This window comes from Chenopodium album, chromosome 5, assembly GCF_948465745.1.
Source record: "Chenopodium album chromosome 5, dcCheAlbu1.1, whole genome shotgun sequence".
Classification (NCBI taxonomy): domain Eukaryota; kingdom Viridiplantae; phylum Streptophyta; class Magnoliopsida; order Caryophyllales; family Amaranthaceae; genus Chenopodium; species Chenopodium album.
In genome coordinates, this window is record NC_137838.1 from 52,442,100 (window position 1) to 52,452,735 (window position 10,636).

Here is a 10,636-nt window from a genome sequence, read left to right on the forward strand (position 1 = left end):
AAATTTTGGTGGATCCTGGTGATAATAATAATCACCGAGATCCTCCAACTAATTCTAGCGATTCTGAGGTATCTTCAGATCCAGAATCAGAGATGACGGGTCCAAAGAAGCTTAGTGATTACTCACAACAAAAGCTTACAGATTTTCCACACCTTACTCCCACTCCGGCTCTTGATGGGGTACAGTTTGAGATTAAACCCCAATTCATAACGATGATATAAAGGAAGCAATTCAGTGGAGCTAAGGGTGAACATCCAAATATTCATATTGCAAACTATTGTCAGTACTAAAATACCATAAGGCAAGCTAGGGTCACACAAGACCAAATCAGGGAGATTCTTTTTCCTTTTTCTTTGACTGGAAAAGCCAAATTATGGTTTAATAGATTAAATAGAACTGCACTTGGTATAACTGACTGGGAAACTCTTGTTTTGAATTTTTATAACAAATATTATCCTACAGAGAGAACATCCGTACTTCGGAGTGCAATTCAGAACTTTGCCTAAGAAGCCGATGAAACTTTATATGAGGCTTGGGAGAGGTTCAAGGACCTACAAAGAGAATGCCCCCCACCATAATTTGGCACAATGACACTTAATCCAAGCCTTTTACAATGGCATTGGAAATTCATCTAGAATAATCTTAGATTCTGCAGCTAGTGGGAGGTTTATAAATCTAAATGTTGATGATGCAGGTCAAATTATCGAAGATATGGCGATACATAACTCCCAATATGAGAATCCTAGAGGCTTTGCTAACAAGGGGAAGCATAGTGTCGACTTTGTATCCTTTTTGCAAGCTTAATTAACTTCTATCTGCCAGAAATTAGATAATCTTAGCACTGCTAATGTACCTAATGTTTCTGCAATTAATAATAAGGCTAATGAGGCTTTCTGTGAAAATTGTGGAATTTTAGGTCGTTGGGAACAAGATTGTAGGAGTTCCGTGGAGCAAGTTAATGCCTTTCAAGTTTATAGGCAGAATAACACATACTCCAACACCTACAATCCTGGGTACCAGAATCATCCGTACCTTTCCTACCGGAGTACTAATGTTCAAAATCCACCACCACAAGAACCACAAGCGCCACAACAACAGCAGAAATATTACCACCCCAATGCTGGTCAGAAGTACCAACCACAATAACCCTCCTCATCTTCCGACCCTGCTTTGGTAGAAATTAGAGCGATGCTGGTTAATATGCAGAAGCACATGGAGAGTAGAGATGCCCAAATTGATTCAATTCTAGCACACATTAAAATTGTAGATAATCAAATTGAGCAACTTTCCGCTACTCTACAAGCCCGTCAACAGGGAACTCTACCAGCACAACCAACCAGACCTACGGATCAAGCCTATGCAATTACTCTAAGGAGTGGTTCAAACTACGAAGGGCCCCCTATGCCTAGAGATGATTAACCTGTTTTAATAAATAATGCTACTCTTGATTCCGTTAAACCAGACAATGTAGCTAATAGCCCTGCAGGGCTAAATCATAGTACTAATATATCTAATTCTACATTGCAGGGTACGACTCCAGAAAAGGTGGCCACTTCAGATAAGAGAAATAATGCTCTAAAGCCAGTTATCAAACTTCCATTCCCCAATCGTCACTTGAAAACAAATTTGGACAAACAGTTTGGTAAGTTTCTGGAGATGGTAAAATATTTGAAGGTAACAGTTCCCTTCGGTTAATTAATCACACAAATTCCTGCATATGCAAAATTTGTAAAGGAAATATTGACAAGAAAAAGGTCTATTAGTGAGGTAGAGTCAGTAGCTTTCACTGCAGAGTGTAGTGCTGTACTTCAAAATAAATCTCCACCTAAATTAAAAATCCGGGTAGTTTTTCTATCCCTTGTCATATTGGCAATCTAATGATTGATAATGCATTGTGTGATTTGGGTGCTAGCGTTAGTGTTATGCCATTATCTGTGTGTTCCAAGATAAATATGGGTAAATTAAAAGCTACTAATATTACTCTACAAATGGCCGACCATTCTTTCAAATACCCCTTAGGTGTTTTAGAGGATGTTCCCATTAGAGTAGGTAAATTTTATATACCTGTTGATTTTGTTGTTCTTGATATGGATGAAGATATGCAAACCCCAATCATTTTGGGTAGACCATTCCTTAACACGGCAGGAGCAATTATAGATGTGAGAAGTGGAAAATTAACACTATTAGTAGGGGACGATAAAATTATTTTTAATCTTAATAATACCCCTAAACGCCCCATGACAGAGAAGAAGTGCTTTAGTGTTAATGTGGATCAAAGTTATTCTAACAAGCCCCAAGCTCTTGTAAAAGATCCCTTGGAGGCGGTATCTTGTGTTGCATCCCTTTCAGATGAGACAGACAAATGGCGGAAGGAAGTTGATGCGATAGAAAGAGCCCTCTACACTGTCGGTCTTGGTTTTGAGGACGAAAAGGTGGAATCAATCAAGCAAGTTGTGGAAATTGAGCCTACGGCAAGTGTTCCGCCAGATCGAGTTGCAAGTGCTAAATGAAATGACAGTTTGAAGCAACCCTCGATCAAAGAGGGATCTTTAGTGCGTAGCATTGAAGAGCCCCCAATCCAAGTCAAGGAGGATCCACCAGATAAAGTGAATTAGCGTCCCATAGGGTATGTCAGGAAGCCACGTCGTAGCCTAAACAATGCTCGAGCCGGTGAGAAACCACCCGACCAAGCGTTAGGTCAAGGGTCCTAGTTCTTGTACTTGCTAAGAAGGTCGTGCGGGACCTATATAAACCAGCGCTTTGCAAGTGGCAACCCGTATTTCTTGCTTTCTAGACTAGTTTTTCTTTTATTTTACTTTATTTTTATTTTTTCTTTTATTTTACTTTATTAATTTTTTTTAGAGAGGAGAGGAGAATGCAATTTTACCTTTTGCAAGTGTTTTTGTACAGGTATAGATTTGACAGGTACGGAGACTTAAGAAAAGAAGTTGAAAATAAAGAAGAGATCCGATTTGGGCACGAACCCGATCGGGCAAGGCTCGCCCAATCAGGCGCGCAAGTGAAGAAAATCCTAGCTTTATTTTCGCCCGATCGGGCGACGATTCCCCGATCGGGCGCGCAAGTGAGGTTGGAAATCGAGCTATTTTCGCCCGATCGGGCAACATTTTTGAGAAATCGAGTAAGAAGAAAAGATATGTTGGGTGAATCTTGCCTGATCGGGCGAGGAAAGGGAGAAAATCCCCTTTGCATTCGCGCCCGATCGGGCGCGCAATTAAACATTCAGAACAAACTATTTTCGCCCGATCAGGCGAAGCTTGCCCGATCGGGCGCGCCACTTTTTGGCCGACCAATTACTTTCTTTTCTTCCTCTTCTTTTCTCACTTTCTCCTCATTTCATCTTCTTCTTCATCACTTTCTCTCTCTAAAACCCCCATTTTCATACCTTCAAACTCTATTTCTTTTCAAGATCTTCTCTAATTCTCCCATCCAAACTCAAAATTTTTACATATTCTTAATCCCCTCATCTTTCCTTTCGATCTACACTAAATTTCTAACACTTTCTCTCAAAATTTTCCAAAACCCTAAGAGAGAGAAAGCTTCAAATTCCACCATTTCTCACAAAAATGGCATCCAAAAGATCTAGAACCATAAGGGGTGAAAGCTCAAGGCAACAACAACCACCATTGGTTGACCCGGAGCTGCAAATTCTGGGATGGAGCGAGGTGGTGATAACCTCACAAGAACAATGGCAAAGGATGCTTAACCTCATCTCGAGGCAGGTAATTCCTACACGCTTTGTTCATCATTCTACACTTTCTAGATTAGGAATCGATAAACCGGTAGAAAAACTGTTTAAGGGTATTGGAATGAGTGGTTTATTTCAATTGCATTATGATACTTATGACTATTTAACTTTGGAATTTATTTCTTGTTTTAATGTGATAAAATCTAATGCTTTAATTACTCATGTTCAATTCCATTTGCTTAATAATGATGTGAGATTGACTTTAAAAGAATTTGGTAAATTATTTGAGTTAAAATCGGATAGGCCTATTGAACCACCACAAGATAACATTGTCGTTGTCTATCAATCCCTCACGGGGGATGCTAATCTAAACCTCCAACATGCCAAGGGCACTTGGATAAACATCCCGTGCCAAAATTTTGGCAACGGTTTGTTGGCCTCACTATCTTTGGGAGGCATGAACCCGCCAATGTAAGGAGGGACGAACTAGAGTTGTTAGGGTCTTACATGATCCCTAAGAGTGACAAGCTAAACATACCTCATAGGATAGCCCAACACTTTCAATGGGTGGCCAACGCGGCCGAGAGTGGTAGGTCTAGGGCCCCTATATATTTTGGCGGTTTAGTCACCCACATAGCGGTCAAGCACCTTAACTTTGTTCCTAACGACTTTAGGAAGGTAATAGGCCCGACTCTTATGGACCTACCCTATTTAGGTAGCCTCAACAAGATCAATGTCATAAGGGGTGAAACTTGGTGGGTAATCCAAAGGGAGTCGGGTAGAAGGGACAATGTCTTTACGTTGCCTAACCCCGTTTTGACTAAGTTTGAGAAGGGTAAGCCTTCTTACACCTTTGTTTTAGGTAACCAAGGTGAGGCTCTAGTGGCTCACCAAGCACCACCTTCACCACAACCTCAATTTCACCCTCAACCACCATCCCATCCCTACACTTATGACATCCCCACTTCTTCCACGAACTATAACATCGACCCAAACGCCCCTTATGACTTCTTGACTTTTAGTAGCCAACTAGATAGGATTGAGATGGGGCAAGGGAGAGTGGAGAGTATGGTAGGAAACTTGGATACAAGAGTAGGGTCTCTAGATAGGAGGGTGGGGCATGTGGAGAGAAACTTTGGGAGGGGTTTATACCCCATGTATGATGACTACGCACGTCGGGGGGCTATTCCCCCCGACTCACTTGTTCCCGATTGGTTTCAATATCCTCAAGGACGATATTCGGACCCGAGTGCCTTTGGTACCTATGTGGAATACTCTTCAGTCCACGGTTATGGGACCGATGCTCCTTTAGGTGGGCTTGGGGGGAATGTAGACCTTAACTATTTTGCAGGCGGTTCGGGTTATGGAGGAGGCAATTCGAGGATGGATGAGGATGATGAGGACTAGCTATGCTGGGCTAGTTCCCGAGCCAATGAGGACATTTTCTGAATCTGGCTTGGGGAAGATTTTGGATTTGGTATCTTTCTTTTTCTCTTTTCTTTTATTTTTGGTGTGTTTTCTTAGTTTAGATTTGTTGCTTTGTAGGTTAGTTTTATTGCTTTCTTATATATGAAAAATAAAAAAAAAATTCCAAAAATACGTTCCAATGAATTATAAATCATGCTTCCTTGTGCCCGTTATTTGAGAAAATTTGTATTGATTCTTGGTATATGATGATAAATATTGTGGATTAGTTGATCATGATTTGAAGTTTTATTGCTTAGATGCCTTAACATGAGTCAATTTTGCCCAACTATTTGTGAATATAGTGCTTGACTAGTTTATTTGGTTAGGAATGTGTGATATTTCCTGGTATGTCAATGAATTTGAGTATTTATTTGCAACTATAAGTAATATTTATATGGCTCATTATTATGCACATTGAGGAGGACGTTCATTCTTTTAGGTAGCCTTTAGATGATTGTAGATACATTTGTTCCCTTCTTTCTACCCATGTTGTTGCCTTGACTTTTTGTTGTTTATTAGCTATATTACAAGCCTATTTTGCCCCATTGGTTACTAGTCCCAAGCTTGGCTTGGGGGAGCTATTAGTGAGTGAGGCGAGGCGAGGGAGTTTGTAGTGTGCTTATTATTTGCATAATTTGGGTGGGTTTTGAGAAGTTATTTTATTTTTGATCATGTTTATTTTTGATGAGTTTGAAAGTGATATTTTCTTGAAAAAATAAAGCATGATGTTATGAAAAAAACAGAGAAGTTCAAAAATAAAGAAGTGAAAAAATAAGTGAACTTCAATAGAAAAAAAAATCAAAAGAAAAAAAATTGTTCAATGTTCAAATGTTCTAGTTCGAGGTTCATCAAAAGGAAGAAAAAAATTGATCTTCAATGAAAAATATTCAAGTTGGAAAATAAAGTTTGTTTATTCACTTCATTTCTTTATTATTATATCTTATGAGTGAAATTGTAAGAGTTGGGACTGTTTATATTGTTTGGAGTTGTGTTTAGTGGATTTTTGCTAGAGTTGAGTTATGTAAGAGATGTTGATCATTATTTATTTTTATCATGGGTTTTACTAGGATTTGCTACCTTAATCATAGCTTTTCTCTCACTTGTTCCCAAATAATTCCTACCCTTTACCCTAGCCTTACATTACAAGCTTTAAAGATCTTCCGACCTTTGTGCATAGAGTTGTATGAATGTGAATGTGTTATTTATCAATGAAAGTTATGATTTGACATATTTCGAGTCGACTAGTAGGTTTAGCGTACATCTTCTTATACACACGAGAGTGTGAGTTGGGAGGGAATTGTTCACATAAAGGGGTTGGTTGGAGAGCGATCGAGTACATCTTATACTCGCCACATAAATGAGAGTTGAGTGTGTGAGCACTAGTCTTGAATTGTATATGCTCTTGTGGTTTGCTCTATTTGACAACTGTTAGGGAAGAAGGGCAATTAGATGGATTTAATTGGTTGATTTTGAAGCATATTTATTTGATTTACCCTGAATCGTTTGTGCTTGATTTTTACTTTTTGGGGTGAAGCATATTTATTTATTCATTGATGAGAACTTTGCTTAGGGACAAGCAAAGGTTTGCCTTGGGGGAGTTTGATAAGTTTATTTTATATAGTATTTTACCCCTGTCCCTTGGTCATAATTGGTAGTGTTTTTGGCTCTTTTGAGCAACTTTTATTACTAATTGGTGTTTTCTAGTGTTTTCGTAGTTTTAGTTGAGTTTTGTAGGAAATTGCACTTTTGAAGCATTTTCCCGGGTTTTCATGGATCAACTACAGAAATTAGAGGAGCACGACCATCTTTGAAGCCCAAGGTCGGTTAGAGTCATCAAGTCGGTGATTAAGTGCTCGGTAATCGGGATACCGAGGTATTTAGACCAAATAATAAAGACCCTAAGTGGATACACGGATTGGGCCGAAGAAATAAGCCCAATAGAAGTTCCAAGCCTCGAGGTGAAGTAAGGGCCCGATCGGGAAAGTTTAGCTCGATCGGGCGTGGCACGAGAGTGTGCTGGTGCGTGGCCAAAGGCGCGCCCGATCGGGTGAGCTGCTAGCTCGATCGATCACGGCTGTTTAGAAGAGTACGCGGAGAAAAAGGCGCGTGTTTTTTAGGGGATCTGATTAGTTTTCAATTAGGATTTGTTTTAGGGAGGTTTAAGTACAATTTTTGTACGTAATTTTAATTACCTTCTCTTTTAGATTTTCTCTCTCTACTTAGCTTTTAGATTAGTTTCTCTCTCATATACTTTGTTCTTAACTCTATTCTTAATTCCAGATTTCTTTGGTAACGATTTCTCTTCTCTTAATCTTAGTTATTTATACTATTTTATTCTTTTGATCATGTCTTGCTTTATTGCTTTGTTTAGTTTAGTTTTTAGTATGTGTGAATAATTCTATTTCTAGGGTTTGTGGGGATCCATAAATAATTTGAAGGGGTAATTGATTGTTGTTGATTGTCAATGCTAGATTAAATTCCTATTGATTGATTTAATGCTCTGTGACTAGATTTGTGCAGATTTTTATGCATGAGTTTAACAATATTGATTCGAGATTCGATAGATGAGAATTAACGTTTAGGTCTAGTTTCAATAGGCAGGTTAATTTATAAATGGTTAAGTCGAGATTCGAGAGATGAGATTTAATAGCGGTAAATTAATTGTGTGATTGTAATACGTAGCGAAAGCCCTTTATGATCTGATTAATGTATGCATTGATGATTGCTTATTATGTTTTACCTTGGAATTTTATTTATTGGTGAACCTATCCCCTAGGCCTTTTATTCATTGTTCTCCTTATTCTTAATCTTCGTAGTTTAGTTTCCTTCGATTATTATATTTTGGTTACTTTATAATCTAGATTATTTTTATTAATTAAGAAAAGAAAGACTCGTTTCTTTGTGGATTCGACCCTACTTTCCTATCTACATTAGTTAGAGGATTTAGGAATTACTTTTGATTAGGTGATACGACTTTAGCCTGTCAAATATTAATGCACAAATAATACTATTATTGGTGATCACTTGTAATATAATCATATTAACCTAAACAAGATTATTAATTATCTTATTAAGCGTAATTGTAAGTACAAATTCCCTTTATACATGCATAAAAGGCGTGATCCAGCTATAACAATAAATATATATCTAGCAACATTATAATCATCATAATTAAAATAATCATAATAACAATCACAACAATAATTATAACAATCATGTTAAAGCATAATATTAATAGCAAGATCATAGGAATTATACTAACAAGATTAATAACAAACCCTAGTATTTCACTAAACATCAAAGATTAAAGCTTTAGCCATAACATGATACTAACATGATATTAGGAAAGAAAATAGGAAGCATCATAGAAATCATAATTGATATAAGAAAATTAATTATTACCCTAAACATGATATTTGGAAGCAATAAAACATCCTAACATGATACTAGGAATCAAAATTATAATTTAAACATGATTTCTATATCAAAAGATCAATAAAGCAATTAAAGAACTTGCTTGGATGCCTCGTATCTCTTTCTTATAACAAAATACACACGTCAGTAACTTCAAAGAAAATATTAAAGCAAATAATAAAGTTAAATAATTGAAATAGAGATTTAGGACCAAACCCTCAGAAATTAAAATCTTTTACGACTTGGGCGAAGGCAACTTCAAAATTGGCTAGGTGTGTCTAGTGCTAATGAGTGCGGTATGTGTTTATAAAAGGCTAGGCTAGAAATAGAAAGAGAGAATAAGCTTTAGCTTAGACAAAGAGAAGAATTAGAGAATTCTGGTTATCCAAAACGGAGGTCCAAGGACCCTATTTATAACAAAACCATTATTGGACCCCTTGTCATGGACCAAACTGAACTGGATTGGCTATTCTCATTAAATAGAGCAGGTTTTTGAAAACAAAAAGAAAGATTTTTTTATAAAACTAACCACGACATTAAACTTTACACACTTTCACTTCATTCGTTTATGATTTGACGCGAAAGGTATTCATCTCTGGGTTTTATTTGTAGGACCTCTATGAAGCATGGGAGAGGCTAGAGCCTAGAGGCTATACAAAGAGAAGAAAGGTATTTGACGCGAAAGAGGCTAGAGCCTTAATCCAAAGTTTCAAGCAATTGCCTAGAGAGAACCTCTATGAAGCATGGGAGAGGTACAAGGATTACAAAAGGGAATTCCCTCACCACGGAATTCCAACCTATCAAGTCATACAAATTTTCTATGGTGGTTTGAGCTCTCAAGGTAGATCGAGCCTTGATGCCAGAGCCGGAGGGCCGATTATGAACAAGACGGAAGAAGAGGTTGTGGATGTAATAGATGATGTAGTAAGGAACTACATGAAGATGTAGAGATAGAATCAACAAGCACAAGTGGATCAATCGATCAATCTAATGTCGTCAACAATTTGTCCACATTGGTCTCGAAGTTAGGAAAGGATGTGATTTCTCTCAAGACCAAGCTTGAGAGTCCTTCACAAGCTTCTAGTCTTCCCTCCCATTTTAAGGGGAGAGGTACATCTTCCTACTCTAACCCTCTTTTTGCTTCTTGTTTCATGATAAGAGAATGATTGGTTTGTAATTTATGTGGAAAGAATGATCATGATGCTTCTAATTGCTCCAATGTTCCTTGTGATGGATATGATGGATATGAGAATGTGCATGTGAATTGTGTTGATAATAATGATTTTGGACCTAGATTTAATGCTCAAAAGAATGTTGGGAATAGGAATTATCACAATCATGGGAGCTATGATAATTATAACCAAAATAATGGTTATGGTAACCATGTGACCCAAGAGTTTTGTGGTAACCATAACAACTTTGGTTGTAATGATCAAAGCCATGGCCAAGAATATGGGGATCATAACCAAGGTTATGGTAACCATAATCAAAATTCTGGCCAAAATCATGGTAGGGGTAATTGGAGTAATCAAAGTAGGGGAGATTTTCAAAATGATGTTCAAAGAGGTACCCCACCCCAATTTACTCTAAAGACTCAAAACCAAGGTTATGATTTCTATGCTCAACAATCTCAAATGAATAGGCTAGAGAATTTCATGATGGCTCAATCCGAGAAGTTGAATGAATTTACATTGTCTTGTAACAAAATGTTTGAGGTCCTATTTACTCATGGAAAGATGCTTTGAGAACCAAATCATTCAACTAGCCAACCCTTGAGAGATTGTGCTAGTCCTCCTTCTTTACCATCACAAGAAGTTGACCCTAGGGATCCGATGTGTGCTATCACCACTAGGAGTGCTAAGGTCCTTAAAGAGAGTGTTCCTAGGAAAAGTAAGGAGGGTGAAAAGGAGAGTGATTTGAGTGAAGGGAATAAGCATGAAGAGTCTAGCAAGATGGAGTGAGAATTCCAATGATAAGCCTAAGGAGAAAGAGGGGAAGCAAGATGAGGTTTACAAACCTAGACTTCCTTACCCCCAAAAGTTCAATAGG

At 37.8% G+C, this 10,636-nt stretch overlaps 2 non-coding genes across 2 annotated transcripts; both read right to left on the reverse strand.

The window, feature by feature from the left end:
* Nucleotides 1-473: 473 nt before the first annotated feature.
* On the reverse strand, nucleotides 474-581 carry LOC145633581 (small nucleolar RNA R71). The gene has a single exon (XR_014112891.1). It is a non-coding gene; the product is annotated as a small nucleolar RNA R71 (small nucleolar RNA).
* An 8,691-nt stretch (nucleotides 582-9,272) lies between these two features.
* LOC145633490 (small nucleolar RNA R71) lies at nucleotides 9,273-9,378 on the reverse strand. Its single transcript, XR_014112814.1, has one exon. It is a non-coding gene; the product is annotated as a small nucleolar RNA R71 (small nucleolar RNA).
* Between the last annotated feature and the right edge of the window lie 1,258 nt (nucleotides 9,379-10,636).